Source organism: Ambystoma mexicanum, chromosome 1p (genome assembly GCF_040938575.1).
Source record: "Ambystoma mexicanum isolate Mex_15411 chromosome 1p, UKY_AmexF1_1, whole genome shotgun sequence".
NCBI classification, from domain to species: Eukaryota; Metazoa; Chordata; class Amphibia; order Caudata; family Ambystomatidae; genus Ambystoma; species Ambystoma mexicanum.
Window position 1 is genome coordinate 308,579,356 of NC_090921.1, and position 11,212 is coordinate 308,590,567.

Sequence of the window (11,212 nt, forward strand, 5' to 3'; positions counted from 1 at the left end):
CAGAGCAGACACACACACACACACTCCCATTCTCATTCACACAACATACACTCGCTCATTTACCAGTAGCTCACACAACATTCATTCTCTCAGCAACCAAGCATTTATACATTCACATAACATACAATCTCTCCTTCCCATCTGCATTCATAAAGCAATCAGACAATTCCTGTGCATCCTTGGAAGACTGGTCGTTTGGAGGAGCGTTTGTTTGCACAGAACTTGTTGAACTGTACCAGCACTGCGAGACAGGCGGGCTCTTGCTGAATACGCTTCCTGGTGGAGGCGGGTCCGGTGACTAGCACGTGATAGATCACGTGACTTGCAGCCTCGATTTCACCCCAACACAAACGCCGAGCGGTGTATCCTGTGCATCCTTGGAGGACCGCTCGTTTGGAGGAGCGTTTGTTTGCACAGAACTTGTTGAACAGTACCAGCACTGCGAGCCAGGCGGGCTCTTGCTGAATACGCTTCCTGGTGGAGGCGGGTCCGGTGACTAGCACGTGATAGATCTCGTGACTTGCAGCCTCTATTTCACCCCACCTCAACCACCCTTGCGGTGTTAAGCCCGTCGGAGTCAAGGGTGCTGGCTGTTGTGCAGCTGTTTGGCGGTGGAGGAGCGTGCACCTAAGGTTGGTGAAAAGTGAGGAGAAGTGTGAGCTCTGGTGATCCTCGTAAGCAGAGGTTGCTGAGGCCCCTTGAATTGGCATTTTAGTATAGCCGCACACATCAGAGAAGACGGTAATTGATTGTTAGTAAATAACCTGACCAACTCAGCAACCTATTTTAATTTTACTGTGGTGCTTGTGTGCTCAAAAATAGTGATGGCGGGAGACTGCATTTGGAAATTTGGAAATTTGGGCCTCAATCCTCTTCAAAATATTCTCAGCCATTAATCAACATCAAACACTACCAAAGACTTGGACTGAAGCAATCACAATGCCTTTTTATAAAAAAGGTGATCGCCAATAACCTGGGAGCTATCATCCGATTTCACTGTTAGATGCTCCCAGCAAAATATTTTGTAGAATCATTTTGAAGGAGCTCAATAAGTGGGTGTCCGATAGTCAACTAAAAGATCCGCTCCAGTCTGGATTTGTAAAAGGAATCGGAACAATCCCTAACATCATGGCCCTTTCAATAATTCAATCAAAACAAGTAGATGGTGGTCGTCCATTGCATTTAGGTTTTATTGACTTTAAGTCAGCGTTTGACTCGATAGACAGATCAATACTTGTAGACAAACTTAAGCAACATCATTGTCCTCCGTCTTTAATGAATTTGTGATGCAATTACATTTGAACACCTCTATGTGAGTGAAACTAAATTTGGAAGGCAAATTGTTGCCCCCGATTTTAACACACAGAGGAGTGAAGCAGGGCTGTGCTCTTGCGTCATTTCTGTTTAACTTCTTTATTCTGGATCTGGGACCTACATTGATGAACTGTACTACTGACGCGCCTCGCATTGGCCACCAAAAGATAGCATATTTATTATATGCAGACAATTTGGTCTTGCTTTCTCAGACACCTACTGGCTTACAAAATATGCTGAAACAATTAGAAATCTATACAATAGCTAACAATTTAATTGTGAATACCACCAAATCGCAAATCTTAATTTGCAATAAAAGTTTAAAGAAATATAATTCAAGGTGGTTTCTACATCAATGTGAACTATCAGTATTCTTAAGATATAAGTATCTGGGAGTCTACATTGAACACCAAAAATCTCTAAAAATCCAAACCTGTGAGATTAAATCTAAGTTAGGACCCTTGATCTCACAGTCAAAGATACTTCTAAGACAATATGGGAAGTTCTCACTAAAACATGTTATAGCCTTTTACAAGTCAAAGGTAGTTCCGATTATATTGTATGGGGTAGAGGCTTTTGCCCCGCAAGAACGTTGGTTTTGGGATGGTTGGGAAGTAAAATACTGGAAAGCAGTTCTAGCATTGTCACCCGGGACACCATTGGCGCTACTGCGATTTGAATTAGGTTTAGCATCTTTGCACTCTCAAGTATTATGGAAGCAGTGTGACCTGTTGCGAAAACTATTAGAAGGGTTGGAGAAGCCATCTCTCTTGAATGTTTTAGCCCATAATCTACTTACATCCAATGATGGCTTATCGAGAAAGTGGCGGAACCATACCCTAAATGCAGCAGCTGATGTCGCGGTAACAATTGAGCTCTTGTTAACCAACCCAGATCGTGCGAAAAGAAAGATCTATGAATATGATTGGGTTGGTAACATGGCAAAACTTAAGGATTTCAACTCCAGCGCATTCGTCTTTAAAAGGTATGGTGTGATAGCTCACTATCTAATAAAAGTTCCATCTCACTCATATCGTCGAAAACTACTAAAATTCAGACTGAATCAGCATGAAATGAGAGCCATCTTGTGTAGAAGGCGATTAATACCAAGAGAACAAAATTATTGTCGATTCTGCTTGGTCAGGGAACAGAGGGAAACTCTACAGCATCTTGTAATCGAGTGCACTGCATTAGAGGATATAAGAGCTAAATGTTTTGGAAAGAAACTCATTGTACAGAACTATGTAGATTATGATCAAATTTGGAACGTGCTGTTTTCTAATTCGAGATTAACTGTTCAGATTGCCATTGTGCAATTTTTAGATATACTATTGCCTGGAATTTGAGAGTGTAAAGTGAGAGCAATGCCTTTCTCTTGTATATGAAAAAATTAATTTTTTTCAGTTTATCATGAATATGAGGAGTATTACAACTCATATCACTTTATTCTTTTGCAGTTTGTTGATGCATTGCATTAATTCTATTATTTGTTGATACACTGTATTGTTGAAGATTTAATATTTGAAAAGTTGGTGTATCAACTGTAACAAATAAAAAAGAAAATTTAAAAAAATTCCCAGCATGCACGCAAAATAAGAATGCCCACATTCACACGCAGAGACATTCCCAAAAGTGCTGTCAGACAACCCCACTTGCTTCCACGCATACATACAAACACATTACACAATACACAAAGCACATTTGGATTTCACTTACCTCCTGCTTGCACCTTCAGCACACCGGCTAGCCCCACGCAGATCACTCTGACTGACAGGCGAGGAGTGTCCTTCTTTCCTGTCAGTCAGCACCTCTTATACTAGTAGAGCAAGCATGAGAGGCAGAGGGTCTGACCTCTCTAGACAGGACTTGATGAGTCAGTTCACTCCCCCTTTTCCCTTTTGTGACCTCATCATGAGGATAAGATCAACAATTCTTGCTCTTCTAACTAGACTCCAAATATGTGACAGTTGAAAAGACACTCCTTCTTTGCTTTGGGTGTAGTATTATGTTTTAATTGCATGAACAATGCCAACCAGTGTCATCATTGAGACCCTCAACTCTCTGACACGCTGCACTGTGTGTCCTATGTGTGGGTGCTGTGACAACAGGAAAGTACACCCCCTGCCGTGTACACTGTGATGTGCTCACAAGGTAGTACATTCTTTAGGACTTTGAGGGGGCTGGGGACCATTAGTGCCCACCAACTAGATGAAGTGTTTCCTTGAACAGATATACAGAGCCTCTCCTTGTGTCCTGGGTCATCATGTCTTCTAACATCTGGGATTGATGCTGAACCATCTACACACTGCAGCCAGGGGGTAAGACAGATCAGTAAGCTGAACATTCATTTTACCACCATGGTGCCCTCCCTGATACAGAGGACCTAGGCATACCCACCTCCCAGAATACATAATGAAATGGCCCCATGTGTAACAAACAGTCTTAGCAGCCCTAAAGAGATTTTATGAAGGACAAAGGGAAATTACAGTAGCACAGTCACAGACCAAACACTGCTCTAACTGCCCAAAATATCGCTCAGCTGCTTCTGCTCAGTCCCCAATGGGAGGGGAAGTAACTTGCAAGCTGAAGAACGAGTCCATGAGGATCCTGAACACCCGGGTGAGATTCAGGCACCAGCCACTGAACCCTTTACCAGAACAATGACTTCCAACTGTTTCAAAAATGGCTTTACAACCTTTTAAGCCTTTGTATGCTGGTGCGCAGAGACATTGGTTATATTTATGCACCGGGCACTGAGAATCAGCCATAATGGGAGACATTTAGGGGATTAGGATAAACGTAAATCAGAGGGAGATTGGAAAGAGTTGATTATCAATCCCTAACAGGGTTTCAGGAGAGAAGTGTGAAGAGGAGTGCCCGGAGAGAGCTGTTTGGGCTGGGAAGTCTACTTCTTTGTCACTGAAGCCACGAGTCCCGGCAAACACGCAGCTTCTTTCCTGTTGTAAAGTTGGTTTGCTCACATTAGATTGCTGGCCACGCCCCCTTGCCTGACTCCAAATGGATATATTTGCGCAGCACACGCACCAGCACGCGCGCACCGAGGAGTGCCCAGAAATTGCTGTTTGGGCTGGGAGGTATACTTCCGTGTCGCTGAAGCCACGAGTCCCGGCAAACATGCAGCTTCTTATTTGTTGTAAAGGTATAGAAATACCACAGACCTAAAGGCATTTGGCTGACATTTGGAGACCATTGGACATTGATAACATTCTGTGTACTTCATCTCTTTCTTAGTTAGTTTACTCACATTGGATCATTGGCCACGCCCCCTTGCCTGACTCCAAATGGATATATTTGCGGGGCATGCTAACCAGCATGCACACGTACACCCCTGAGGAGTGCCCGAAGAGTGCTATTTGGGTTGTTTGACGACTTGGCGGCGAGGCGGTAGGTGGCGGGAATAGTGCTCACTGTACATACTTCTTCTTGTATTCAGCTTTACATAGTTGTTTAACCATGAGGAAAAAAGCTAAGACACTGCCCGACCCCCTGACCGCACCTCTTATTTTTTCCTCACGCCGCAATAGTCTGGCCCTAGCTGTAGATCTACTGCTACCCCCATCTCCTATCAGATTGTCAATATGGGATGATGTTTGCATAATTGAAGGGGGAGACATGGTTGAAGGTGTTACTGATGAGGGCTCCGTCCCAGTGGTTGTTGTAGGGGGTAGAGGGGATCTGTCGCTTTGACAAAGGAAGCACTGTCACTTAAAAGGGCAACTAATGAGCACACCTCAACCCCAATTGACCATTTGAGTGGCTCATATTTGAATGCACCTCCAATATTCTGTGTGGGGGAGGTTTCACTCTGTGGTGGCCAAGATAAGGCCCCCAGGATCCGAGTCACAGCACCATTTCTGTGGTGGCCAAGATAAAGAGCCCTCGGCCAGCCTCAGTTTGCAGCAAATAAGGAGATCAGACAGCTGGGTGGCAAATACACTGCATACAGAGTTGTCAGCAGGGTAAAACAGCATGCAGCATGCAAGTGTTTAGGCAGTCAACATAAGGAGCTCTCTCTCTTGTCCCCCCTCCTGCAGGTTTATATAGCATATTGTAGGCAAACACTAATATGTTTCTGTACTATCACAATGAGGGTGTTACTTGGTATGACATTACAGACAGTTGGCAAGAACTGTTGACACCTTCCTTGTGACCTTGTGACACAGTGCTGCAGGGACTTTGTGTTGTATTATGAATAGGCAGCATTTGCAGAAACCCTTCTGATATCTCCCATAGATGGGGCTAATGCTAAACTTGTAGAGAACAAGCAGAAGGGAAGGTCTGACGTGCCCTCTGCCCAAGGAGGGGTTTGGGCCTGTCTGGGTGTTGTGTAGAGCAGGCCCAGGGAGGCCAAGGGAGATGCCATGGAGTATCTGAGGGCTCACTGTATGGGAGAGCCTAATAGCATTGCATAACATAGCATAGCAATCCTGCACATCATAGCAGAGCAATCCTGCACATTATAGCATAGCAATCCAGCATATCATAGCATAGCAATCCTGCACAGGATAGCAATCCTGCCAGAGTGTAGGCCACAAGAAGCAGTATTGGGGTATAATCTTAACTAAAAATACCCAGGTTTATTTCTCAGGGAGAAATAAAGATAGCGTGAAGAAGCACATGGATTTCTTCTGAAACAATGTTGTTCCTAGAAACAGAGATTGTGGACCTAAAAGGTTCCTAATTCAAAACTTCAGCCCAATTGGTGTTGCACATTTGAAATGTCCATAATTTGAAGCTTTTCTATTTCAAGTGGCAGCAGTCTGGCCTCGATGGGCCAGTAACATAACTGTCTAACACAGCCAGACAAAAGGCAGCGAATAAGAAGTGCTTGAATGTGGTGAAAGAGATCAGAGCATAACCTATTGGTGCAGCTGGGGTAGAAGAATCCACAGGAAAATGGATGGGTCATCTTGGGACAAGAAGAGTCATTGATAAAGAGGTCATAACACCATTCAGCATAATTGAATGGGATGGGTAGGAAGGGAAAATCCCCCACTGGCATACATAGGAGTGTGGGAGCATATCTAGCCTTTAGAGGCATTTATTAGGTCTGCATAGGCCCGAAAGAAATTGAGAAAGGTGTTAGTGTCTGGGTGTAAGATGGTGAATGTAGGGTAAGACAGAATCAATACCATGGTAATGACCAGTCACATTTACTAAGGTAGTAGCAGCACTATTTTTAGATTTAGCAGTCGAACATTACGCAGATTGGTGCCTTATGCCCAACAGTTCGAAAGAGTGTGAGTTATTCCAGGAATGGGTAGACAGGTGTAATGCTGATGCAAAATTTCAGGATCCCTGCCAGGATGATGATGATAGATGCGTAGAGCTGGAAGAAATCACCTGTGGTGCTGGTCCCACCAAGCTGGTCTCCAAAAACCCATTATTTCTGGAGCACTTATGCGCCTATATTCCAGGTGTGCAGCGTTACTGTGGCTGCTTGGTGACAAAAAGCTTTGAGAGCGATGCTCCACCTGCAGGAGACAAGGATAGCAAACATGTGAGAGCAATGGGTCACCTGCCGGAGACAAATGTAACAAAACATTTGAGAGCGATGGGTCACCTGCAGAAGTGAGGAGACACTGGTGTGTTAGCCGCCAGGAAGCCTGTGGGATGTTGAAGAGGGTTCTCTTTCTCCAGTATCCCTACAGATTGCAGCTTTGCTGTGTCTTTGGGGGTGTCGGACGACAGGTTGTCTTTGTCCTGCCCTTCTTGCTGTTTATCGCCAATGAATGGAGGTGCTGCTTTCGCATCCTGGCTGGCTTGCAAAGCAGTGTTGGTTGTTAGGAACTTTCCAGCAGGATGAGGGACTATTTTCACTGGAAGTGATAACTGACAACGAGCATTAGTCTTTTGCAATATGACACAACAATATCATCATTCAGTTGTAAGTCACAGAGCTCAGGGGAAAGTGGTGAAGTAACTGGCATTCGCATTGGGCTTCCCCATGAGAATCTCATGGGGTGAGAGACCCTGTCAGAGTTTATAGAACTGGAATGGCAGGATGGAAAGAGTTTATAGGGAGGTCTGCAAATCATAGGAGAAACATCGGCTCATCAACAGGAGCCTGAGGGCCATGGAGGGTGCTGTCAGAAACTTGAGTGTGGGCCGGCACTTCCTAATGGCGTACTCTGTATGTGGCAGAATTGCAATAAGCGGTGCTTCAACATAGGGTGCATTGAAAATGGGGGTACCTTGTTTAGTTAGGAAAGCTCTCAGTTTCCAAAAGGTTCTGTAGTCATGTGATGTATGAAAAGCATACCATGAATCAGTGTATATATTGGCTGTGCGTTATATGGCGACCGTGCAAGCCCGTGTTAGGGCAATGTTGTCAGCTTTTGTAAGGAGAAGGGCAGCGGCAGCTACCGCTCTGAGACCTTTGGGAAAGGCAGAGGCAGAGTCGGGGAGGGAGACCTGAAAGGAAGGTGATGCTAACAGTAGGTCATCCATGTATTGTATCACAGTGGAAACCCCAGGAACATCCTGGAGGTCTTCCTGCAGAATCTGTGAGAAGAGAGCTGGGGCATCAATAAAGCCCATTGAAAGGGACCGGTCTGTGAGTTGACATCCCTCGTAAGTGGATGCACCAAGGTACTAGTAGTCCTGGTGGATGAGGACAGAGAAGAAGGCAGAGGCAAGATGCAAGTGAAACCTTTGCTGTGGGATCCTGGAAGTCTTAGTACAACACACATGGAAAGCTGCAGGCCTCCATCCTACAGAGCCATGTGGAGAACAGCAGTCAGAGTATGTGTTGGTGGAGCAGTGCTTTTGAAAAAAAATAAAGGAGGCGGAGAGCTGTAGGAAATGAGCAGTCAACAAAAGGAGGAGATCTTAAAAGAAAAAAGTAACATCAGCAGAACACATAAGAACACTAGACAAGCAAAAGAAGCTGGTGTTGTACAGAAGAATAAAGACACAAAACAAGGGGAGGATACGACATGCAGACAGAAAGCATGTTAATCAGAAATAAGAGAGCTAGAGGAAAGGCCAGACATAAGAGACAGAGACAGGAAATAAGACCCAGAGAAACGGTGTGACAGAGAGTTTCTGGAGACCGAGGATCATCAGGATCCAAAGAACACAGAGGGAAAGCTTGCCTGGACCAAGCAAGAGAGGCTGAATCATTGGGGAGGAGAATACACAGATGGGGCGAGTCAGAATCACTGAGAAGAAACAGAAATAAGACACAGAGAGATCGCTGAGTGTTCTGGACACATAGGGCGAGGAGGAATAATAGAAGTGAGTGAGTCTGGAAATCAAGAGAAATACCATAAATAAGAGAAATGTGAGTATGGGGTGGGGAGAGATTTTGGAACCAGGATAAAAATTAATACTCGAACGAGAGGCGAGAGACAATATGGACACTCAGAAATAAGACCAGGGATAAGCGAAACAGAGTCCATCCTAGTCTGCACGAAGAGGGGAGAGATGACATGCTTGATACCCTCCTCTGCTTGAGGTGATATTCCGTTCTCAGGCACATGTGTTGAGAGGCACCCCTGGATTGAGAGTCATGTGAACATGTTAAACAGAGATAATGTGCCACCAGCACTGAGTCAATAAGGTATTGTACCTGTGCAGCGTGTGCAGTTGTTAGTAGTGAAGGAGGCTCTGTAGGAGTCTCCCTGTGAGTGGAGTGTTGGAGGCGAAACCAACCTTCAGCTCGCCTAGATTGTGGAACCTCAAGATAAATAGCATCATGAGAACAATCACTGGTACAATGCATCTTGCATTGCAGATCAATACAGAACACCTTAGTAGGTGAGCAAGAGCGTAACAGAAAGGCGTGGTGTAGCGTGATATGACCAATGAAAACAGATAATCCAGGTGATACTGGGTGTGGGATATTGGTGCTGGATATGCCAACAGCATTGATAATTTCCTTGGAGACATCTACAACTAGAAAATCAACAGCTGGCAGCGTGGAGCACCTGGCACCAGTGTCAAGTAGAAAAATATAAGGGGGGTCCTGGGAGTCACTCTGCTGGACATTAGTCCCAGTTATGAGAGACTTACCCAGAGTCTTTCACAGAGGAGAAATGTCTAAAACATATCAGTCTTTGTCCTGCCCTAGGGCAGTCCTGCACCGAAATGCTAAGCAATTCTCTTCTGAACAAGAGTACCAACAGCAACCACAGACACATGCTTTGGTCTGGTTGGACCTCATCAGTAGAGTGGAGCTGTGCCTCTCTAAGAATAGTGAGCAAGTAGTGCAGTGTTAGCAAAACAGCAGACCCCCTGGCAGGATACCTTTTGCAAAGTCATTGTTGACCATGCAAGATCTGAATGTCCTGGTTGCCCCGTTCGGAGGAGGAGGAGGTGGAGGGGTAGGTGGTGTGGGTCTAGGGTAGCACACAGAACTGTTTGGAGGAATTAAATCACTGCGAGCAGTAGTGGGACCATATTTCCATTGTCTGGAAGGCTTGGTAGGACATTGTTGGATGAGATGACTCCTCTGCTTACAATATCTGCAGAATGTTTGCTCTGTCAGGAGTTGCTGGGTAAGCAACAATGGGTGTGCAAAAAATCTGCAGTGGCTGGTGGCCCTGGTGAAAAGGTGGTGGAGGGTTCTGTTGGGCATATGTTTGGCGTGGAGAACTCAGGTGTCCCTGGCCCCCAAGGCACTCTTTTGTTGAGCATGCTGTATTTGCGAATCCATGAGGTAGGTAGCCACATCTTGCTCCTGGCGTTTGAGTTTATCATAGAAATCTTGAGCTGTTTTTTGTGCTTTTTCAATAAAGTAAGCTTGCCTCCCACACACCCACCTAAAAATGGTTTTGTTAGAAATTTCCGGAAGTAGACTAGTCACAAAAAAACGTGGGGAAAAAAATCAGTCAGTCAAGATAGGCAGTCACAGGGTATTCACATTGCTTCAGTTTGAAAGATGCAGTCTTTGATCAGTCTTTCATGAGGGTGGGAAGAGCGGTAATATTCGCTGTAATATTCTGCCCTTCCGCTAGTGTGTGTGACCATTGCAGTTTATAATTAATACATTTTTGCATAGCATGTATTTGAGAACTGCTTGTAACAGTTGCTTTAAGGTCCCCAATGGAGCAATCATAACGGGCAATCACTGTGTCCAAAAGTCAAATAAAAACGGTGGTAGTTGTCAGGCAACATGGGGAATTGTTATAAGTCAGTGGAGCTCCAGGGAGTGTGAATCCTCATAGGTTCTGCATCAGTATTATCCTGAGGGAAGGAGCGCATGGGCATGAGGGTGGATGGAGATGAGGTTGTTGAGGCGTCCAGAGTGGGTAGCGAGAGCCATTCAGACATAAATTAATGTGACAATTGAATATCTTGCCTGGTAAGCACTGGGGTTAGACAAGGCAGTTGATGTACATTGAGGTGGGAACCTACTTTGCTGGGAGCAGTTCCAGGGTGGCGTGTAAATAGAGGCAGCTGGCAGTGTAAGTGAAGGCGGGGGAGGGGGAGGAAGATGAGGTTATGGCGTGAGAGGAAAATGTGGTGGCTGGGGGTGCAGACGGGGTGTGAGAGGTAGGGGAGGCTGGTGGGGGCAGCTTGCTGTGGCTTTGGCAGTGGGGGGAGTGTGAAAGTTGGCCATGGGGTGGCGGGTGGAGGTGGGGGCTGAAAAGGAGGCCCTCATGTGAGGTGAGTTCATCTTAAACTCTACAGGTGGCGCTATCGGTACCTCTGAACTGGCATCTCTACTGGTGTCTGCAGAAACACTTGGGTAGAGGCCTGTGTTGCTAGTCGGTCTACTCTTTTGCTGGCCGGCTTTTGAGAGCAACCTGTTCTGCTCTAATTCTTTCTCCAACCTAGCCTGAGAGTACTTAAGCAATCTAGTCTGACTGGCGCGCAGTCGGCCCATAGACACATTGTACCATGCAAAATAAGCTGACCAATGACCATCAGA